This window comes from Bos grunniens, chromosome X, assembly GCF_055505025.1.
Source record: "Bos grunniens cultivar Pamir isolate PY7600 chromosome X, Bosgru_T2T1.0, whole genome shotgun sequence".
Taxonomy (NCBI): Eukaryota; Metazoa; Chordata; class Mammalia; order Artiodactyla; family Bovidae; genus Bos; species Bos grunniens.
In genome coordinates, this window is record NC_141194.1 from 103,360,671 (window position 1) to 103,368,704 (window position 8,034).

The window sequence follows — 8,034 nt, forward strand, 5'->3', positions numbered from 1 at the left end:
TTTATGGCATACTCTTTCTTAAATACCCAATTCCCAATGATGCTGAGCCAACCTCAGTACATGGAGAAGTATGGACAATTTGAGAATTGCCCATTTCCCTCATACACAAAAATATCTTTTCACCAACACATAAAAAGCAAGGGTTCCTTTGACTCTGAAGAGGCAAACCTGTTGTTGAGGAAAACCTGTCTGAGGAGGATGGCCTCTCAAAATACTTAAATCTGAGCCACTATGACAATTCCACAAAGCAAAAAGGAGGAGGAATAAAACAGAAATAAACTTTCACTGAAAATATAAATAGAATAACCCATGGGAAGAGGAAAAACCAGAAAGAATGGGATGCAAAGAAACAGATTCAGAGTGTGTGATGAGAAATTCAGAAAAGTTGTAATTACTACCAAAAGTACAATGTTTAAATCCCTTGTGGTAACCAAAGGAATACAGACATTTTCAGGCATTATATATATATATATATATATATATATATATACACATATATATATATACACACATACACATATATATAAGCTAGTGGAGGTGATAGAACTCCAGTTGAGCCATTCCAAATCCTGAAAGATGATGCTGTGAAAGTGCTGCACTCAATATGCCTGAAAATTTGGAAAACTCAGCAGTGGCCACAGGACTGGAAAAGGTCAGTTTTCATTCCAATCCCAAAGAAAGGCAATGCCAAAGAATGCTCAAACTACCGCACAATTGCACTCATCTCACACGCTAGTAAAGTACTGCTCAAAATTATCCAAGCCAGGCTTCAGCAATACATGAACCGTGAACTTCCTGATGTTCAAGCTGGTTTTAGAAAAGGCAGTGGAACCAGAGATCAAATTGCCAACATCCACTGGATCATGGAAAAAGCAAGAGAGTTCCAGAAAAAAACATCTATTTCTGCTTTATTGACTATGCCAAAGCCTATGACTGTGTGGATCACAATCAACTGTGGAAAATTCTGAAAGAGATGGGAATACCAGACCATCTGATCTGCCTCTTGAGAAATTTGTATGCAGGTCAGGAAGCAACAGTTAGAACTGGACATGGAACAACAGACTCGTTCCAAATAGGAAAAGGAGTTTGTCAAGGCTGTATTTTGTCACCCTGTTTATTGAACTTATATGCAGAGTACATCATGAGAAATGCTGGACTGGAAGAAATACAAGCTGGAATCAAGATTGCTGGGAGAAATATCAATAACCTCAGATATGCAGATGACACCACCCTTATGGCAGAAAGTGAAGAGGAACTAAAAAGCCTCTTGATGAAAGTGAAAGTGGAGAGTGAAAAAGTTGGCTTAAAGCTCAACATTCAGAAAATGAAGATTATGGCATCCGTTCCCATCACTTCATGGCCAATAGATGGGGAAACAGTGCAAACCATGGCTGAGTTTATTTTTGGGGGCTCCAAAATCACTGTAGATGGTGATTGCAGCCATGACATTAAAAGACACTTGCTCCTTGGAAGGAAAGTTATGACCAACCTAGATAGCATATTCAAAAGCAGAGACATTACTTTGTCAACAAAGGTCCGTCTGGTCAAGGCTATGGTTTTTCCAGTAGTCATGTATGGATGTGAGATTTGGACTATAAAGAAAGCTGAGCGCTGAAGAATTGATTCTTTTGAACTGTGGTGTTGGAGAAGACTCTTGAGAGTCCCTTGGATTGCAAGGAAATCCAACCAGTCCATCCTAAAGGAGATCAGCCCTGGATGTTCATTGGAGGGATTGATGTTGAAGCTGAGGCTCCAATACTTTGGCCCCATGATGCGGAGAGCTCATTCACTTGAAAAGATCCTGATGCTGGGAAAGATTGAGGGCAGGAGGAGAAGGGGACAACACAGGATGAGATGTTTGGATGGCATCACCGACACAATGGACATGGGTTTGGGTGGACCCGGGGAGTTGGTGATGGACAGGGAGGCCTTGCGTACTGTGGTTCATGGGGTCGCAAAGAGTCGGACATGACTGAGTGACTGAAATGAACTGAACTGAACTGAATGGTTGATAGAGAAACAGCTGAAGCTGGTAGTTCAGTTCAGTTGTCACTCAGTCGTGTCCGACTCTTTGCGACCCCATGAATCGCAGCACACCAGGCCTCCCTGTCGATCACCAACTCCTGGAGTTCACTCAGACTCACGTCCATTGAGTCAGTGATGCCATCCAGCCATCTCATCCTCTGTCGTCCCCTTCTCCTCCTGCCCCCAATCCCTCCCAACATCAGGGTCTTTTCCAATGAGTCAACTCTTCGCATGAGGTGGCCAAAGTACTGGAGTTTCAGCTTTAGCATTATTCCTTCCAAAGAAATCCCAGGGCTGATCTCCTTCAGAAGCTGGTAAGGGTGGGAGAAATGATATGGGACATGGAGATGATGCAAGGAGGTATGTGGAAAACGGAGTGCAGTGGGCTTTATAAATGTGCTTGCAAGTTGCTGAAGGAGTTTACTCTAATGGTAGAAGATGGGGAGTTTGGAAGGCTTGGTGGGGAAGGTGAGATGACCCAAAAGATAAAACTATAGAGATGATTAGAACTAAAGAGAAATTTTCTTTCAGCAAATAGCATTCATTTATTTCTTAGTTGTACTGCTTTACCTTGTGTGGTGTGTGGGTTTAGGCCCTCTTCAAAATGTGTCCTGCTTTCTGGATATGACAATATCTTCTTAACTTATTTACCTTCACTCTCTATTCCAATATCTTAGTTTACTCAAATACACATTTAAAGACATTTAAAAACAAGAAAAATATTTCTATTGTGTGCCATCTACTGCCCATTTTTTTTCACCCTGTTTTGTTGTTGTTAACATACCTACTTGTTAACATACCTACTTTAAAAATGTTCAAAGTGGCCTATGCCTACAACATACACACAAAACTGCTAACTCCACAGTGGGACATCAACCCCACCACCACCACCACCTTACTTAGTCTGTACCAGGCTCTTTCAAGTCCATTTCTTGGCTAGTCACTGCTTAGGAATGCCTATTTTTCAAAGCCATAGAGACATCGTCTTTATGAATCTTTTCTCAACCTTTTAGCAAAAATTAATTCCTCCCTCGATTATGTTCAATTAGAGCATTAATCACATTGTATTATAAATTTGTCAGTCTCCTGGCTCACAGAAGCCCCAGATACCTTTCCACATGCTCTTTTATATTCCTGGAGCCTACCACATTGTCTGGCACAGTAGGTTTGCAGATTCTTTGGTGAATAAGTAAACATATTACACCTCCTTTAAAATACATGAAACAAGATTATTGAAGAAAATTAGATTTCAAAATTTCATCCCCTGAATAATTCCCCTTCCCACTAATAGAAAAATGTGGCAGCTATACATATTTTGTCAATTTGGTTTAAAGCCAGTGGCTTCTATAAAGGCTCCTTGTCTGGGAGCCTCCCCTCCCTTCCCCAAGAACCTTATAAATCCTGGCTAAAGTCTGTTATGGACTGCTTGCACAGAGAAAAGGAGAATTTTCTGCTTTCTAAATCCCTTACCAGATTTCTCCCTGCCACCAGCAGTCTGGAAGCTCTCTATCAGGAATTTCTATCTTGCAAAGAAAATGAAGTTTTGAATACCAGGAGAAGAAATGTGTAAACTGCAATTCCTTCTGCCGGGACTCCCAGCTGCCAAAAGCCAACACGGCTTGGACATCCATCAGAATTGCATTCAGGTGATTATTTTTTAAAGGGGGGCTCCTTTCAATCCTAAGCAAATTATGGAACCCTAGAAAATGAATGCACTTTTATGCTTGGTCTGAGTTTTCTTTCCATTCCTGTATTGCAAACGCATAGGAACTTTTTTGCTGCTGTTGCTGATATACAAAACCCTAGATTTACAAAACGGAAGAATTCTCTGCTTCTGCTCCCTTTTACCCAAAATCCCCTACCTACCTCCAAACCAAAATACAGTCAGTAGGTAAGCTTTTTATTGCGATCCCCTCTGATGGTAATTTCCTTGGAAAGGAAGCTCAGTTCCGAGGCCCAGATGCCTCCACACACCCTGCCTCCGCCCCTCCTTCTTGCCCTGTACAGCCTTCTCCAAGGGCGCGCTGCGGTCCTTCTCCCAGAGCTAAAGAAAGAATTGTCCGTAATCAGGGAAAACTGATTAGCCTCCAATTCCGGGAAGTAGGGGTTTGCTCCGTAAAAGGAGAAGAGCAAACTCAGAAAGGAAGACGCAGCGGGCTTCCGTCTTGTAAAACCCCATTCCTGAACGTTCCCAATTTGGCGCTCCGGCCTCTGGAAGTGACTGCGCAGCCTTATAATAAAGAGGACGGTGGCCTCTCCCCTGCGGCAGCAGCCCTCAGAGCCTTTCCGCAACTTCCAATCATCAGTCCCTTCTTTCACTGAAAGGGGACCCTCCACACAGTGCAAGCCCACCTCCGATCGCCCTCCTTCCCCACCGCACCATTTCACTGGGAATAAGACCCTCTTCGCCTTCTAGGGGGCTTACTCTGTTGAAGGCAAAGAGCCACAAGATTTTAAGGATGCCAGTCTTCATATCACCCGGGGAGGACAGATGACAGTGGAAATTTAATGCTGGTAACTGTTATTATTTCATCTTTAAAACTTGCCCTCCAGAACGAAGCTAAATAAGTGGATTCACGTTGAATAGTGAAGGTGTAAGCTGAAAAGGAGCGGGGTTATTGGGTGGGGGTCGTGGGGAACAGGGAAACGGAGGGAAGGAGTGCAGAAAGACCCTAAATCTGTATTAGACTCCGGGGTTCAAAACCTGCCCCGGTCCAGGCTGCAGTAACCCCTCCACCCCACGCCCCCGGCGCCTCGGCCAGGGAGCCGGAAGGAGGGGCCGAGAGCTAGTGCGCGGGAAGGAGGCCGAGAGAAGCGAGGGCGGCTGCGCACAGGGAGGGCGCCGGGCTGGGCCGCTCGCTCAGCCTCCTCTCGGCCCGCTGAGCAGTTCTGGGGCTGACATCATTGCCAGAAGGAGGGGCTGCCCGTGCCAAAGCGACTGGAGAACAAGGTTCTCAGGCCTCGCTGGCGTAGGCGCTCCCTCGCCGCTTAGCAGGCGCATCGCGGTGGCGACCAGATTCAGCCCGCGTGAGCTGAGCACGGCAATTCTTAATTTAGCGGAGGAAGGAAGATATCTTTAGACCTTAGCGCGTCCATCTTTGGGTTCATTCGTCAGAGCAGCCCGCACATCGTCCGCGCTTTCCTCTGATGAACCAGACAAAGGCAAGAAAGGGGGGAACATGTACAAATACTACTATTACTTCGACTTGCTTTCAAATGCCACCCCACCCCCCTACCCAGCGAAAGGTCAGCTCTGATTGTTTGAAACAAGATTAAGAGTGAAATTCTATCTAAGTTCACCAAGTTAAGAAGGTGCCCTCAAGTATCTTTTTTTTTTTTTTTTAAGTCACACCTGTTTTAACCTTTAAGTGACGGGAGGGAGTCGCTTTAGTGTAAAGCGAGGCTACCTTGTCCGGTGTTTTGCTCACTGTTCAGTATTCTCGGCAGGCTCCTCAGGTTGTTTCCTTATTGCAACGTTAAGAGCACCAAAGCAGCTCTCCCAACACCATCGCCCCCTCCCATTATTTCCTGTCCCCCTCACCGTCTATCCCCACGTTTAAACACTTTATTCCACACACTCTCCTTCGCACAGAAACGGTTCCTATGTGAGGTTTAAACCCAACCTGAAGATGTTTCCACTCAAGGACTCGCTTTTGTTTGGTTCTCCCAATTCAATTTTATTTATTCTTTTGTCCTCGCCTCTCTTCTCTCAAGTCTTTTGCTTTGTGCATTTGTGCCGCAGTGGCGCAAGTTTCGATTCCCAGCCCCCAGCCAACATTTTTAGAAAGGTACCCCGCTGGGAGACTCCAAGACAAGCCCTCAGACGCGCGGGCACACGCATTCAACACGCGCACTCCTGCGCCCCGCAACCCAAAAGCGGCCAAAGCAGTGAAGCGCGGAAGAGGCCATTTGCAGTTGAGCTTTATAAGTCTTTCCTTAGGGAAGGAAAGGAAGTGGCTGGCGCTATACACTCTTCAAAAGTGGCACCTCCCCCCTTTATTTTTTGCAAGGGGAGGATGTCAATTTGAGGCTAAGAGTGCACTTTCAAGTCGTGTTTCCAATCAAGGGCAGACTGCCGCTCCGCTCTTCTAAGTCTCTGAAGAAAAGACTCATTTGCGGCTATGCCTTTTTAAAAAGTCACCTTTTCTGAAGACTCTCTTAAGAGGCATTCATTTTCGCGAAACGGGACTGTTTTATGGCTACGCGCTTTAAAAATTAATTCCTTTATGGACACATAAACTGTTTCTCGGTCCTATCTTAGTCAACGTCATTCATTTATGAGATAGCTAAGCGGGTTTTGGCTAAGGGCTGAAAAGTCATTTATTTTGGATAAAGAGCAGTCCCTTTATGTTTGACTAAGCTCCTAGAAAAAGTCTTTCTTTTTTTTTTTTTTTTTAATGAGAAAATGATGCGTTTTTCGGCTACGAGACTGTAAGACGTTTCTTTAAAAAAAAAAAAAAAAAAGCTAGGCAGAATTTTCCACACCTACCATCTCCATATACAGCAGGTGCTGACTGAGCACGGCCCCAGAAGTAGGGCGGGAAGGAAGGGCGGGGAGGCGAGGGGCAGGCGAAATTACATGGGAGACCCTGAGCGCTCCGTGGCGCGCTGCGATTTCCTCTCTAAGCCAAGGGTCGGGTCCCCAAGGACTAGGGCCAACCTGGCAAGGATCCAGACCTGGAGCCCCCAGAGATGGGAGTGCAGCGGTGCCAGACCACGCGAGAAGTCCGGAGCGGGCTCCAGGCTTTGCCGCTCGGTTCAGACCGCTCCTCCTGGCTAACCCGAGAATCTGGAGTGTGATCTTTTCTCAATCCCTGCTCTAATCTTGAGAGTTTGTCTCAGCTTCGCTGAAGCTGAAGCGAAAGACATTTTTGCACGGCCAATGTCGGGCAAATTCACGTGCGGACACTTTTCTGACACAAGTGTTTTCTTAAAGTAACCAAGGCAAGCCGACTGGTGGCTATGCCAAAAAGAGATTCTAGCTGCACTCACCTCCGGGGTTTGCTCTTAAATCCAGGGAAGAGATGGGGGAAGGGGGAAGGGAGGACACGGGAAGAGTTTCTAAAACCACTCTGTGGTCCTAATAAAGACCCTGAGAGCAGGCAGCCGGAACCTCCACTCACTAAGTGCGGGACTCACGCTTCACACGGCGCACTCTGTTCTGGCCCCGGGACCGGATACTTACCTTGTTGTCCACGCCACTAGAGTAGAAATGAGGTGGTAGGTTAAAAAAAAAAAAAAGCTTCTGCTCGCTCCACGGAGACTGCGATTGCTGTAGCGGGGCTCTGCCGCCACAGCTCGCAGTCCGCGGAGCAGTTGGAGTCTCAAAGCCTTCCTTTTAGGCTGATTGGCCCCCCGGATTGCCTGGGGTTGCCCGGGCTGTCTGTGACGCCGTTGCCGCTGCCACTCTACGCACTCTTTCTCAGCTGGCTTTCCGCTTTGCCGCGCGGGTCGCTGCGTGCAGCTCAAGCTCACGGCTCCTCCTGCCCTGACAGTTCGCCGACTGCAAGGAGCCAGGGCCGAGCCAGCCCTTTTCAATGGCGAGGGGGAGGGACTCGATAGAGGGGGAGAAGGGGGAAGGAAGGGGGGTGAGCGAGTGGAAGGCGGGCGTGGGGAGAGAAGCGAACCAGTGCCCTGGCCGCCTGCTGGGAGGGGATGGCGCAGCACCAACTGCTGGGTACCCACCTCTGGTCCCCACTCCTTGCATCCCACATCCCCCACCGCTTCGGGGGAGGCCCCTCCTGGCTGACGGGCAACCGGGAAAGAAGGGCGTGGGCGAGATGGAGGTAAGCTTAGGAAGTTACTGTTCGCCGCCCCAAGCAGGCGGCAGAAAGCGTTCTGGCTGCACCCTCGCGTTCGGGACCCGCTGCTGGGAAAAACGCGCCGCTTTCCGGCTTCCAGCTTTGCTGAGCGAAACCGAGGGCACGTTCCGCTCCGCTCGGTCCTCCGCTCGCTGCTCTCTTTGGCTTCCCTTTAAGTTGAACTCATTCACATTATCTTACAGAAGTT

The 8,034-nt window shown here is 47.5% G+C and overlaps 1 protein-coding gene across 4 annotated transcripts in view; it reads right to left on the reverse strand.

The window, feature by feature from the left end:
• PCDH11X (protocadherin 11 X-linked) overlaps positions 1-7,770 on the reverse strand; it is a 431,541-nt gene extending 423,771 nt beyond the window's left edge. For all 4 annotated transcript variants that reach the window (XM_086386944.1, XM_086386943.1, XM_086386945.1 and 1 more), the window contains exon 1: positions 7,211-7,770. The gene's annotated coding sequence lies outside the window, so the exon portion shown is untranslated. The remainder of the gene's footprint in view (positions 1-7,210) is intronic.
• Between the last annotated feature and the right edge of the window lie 264 nt (positions 7,771-8,034).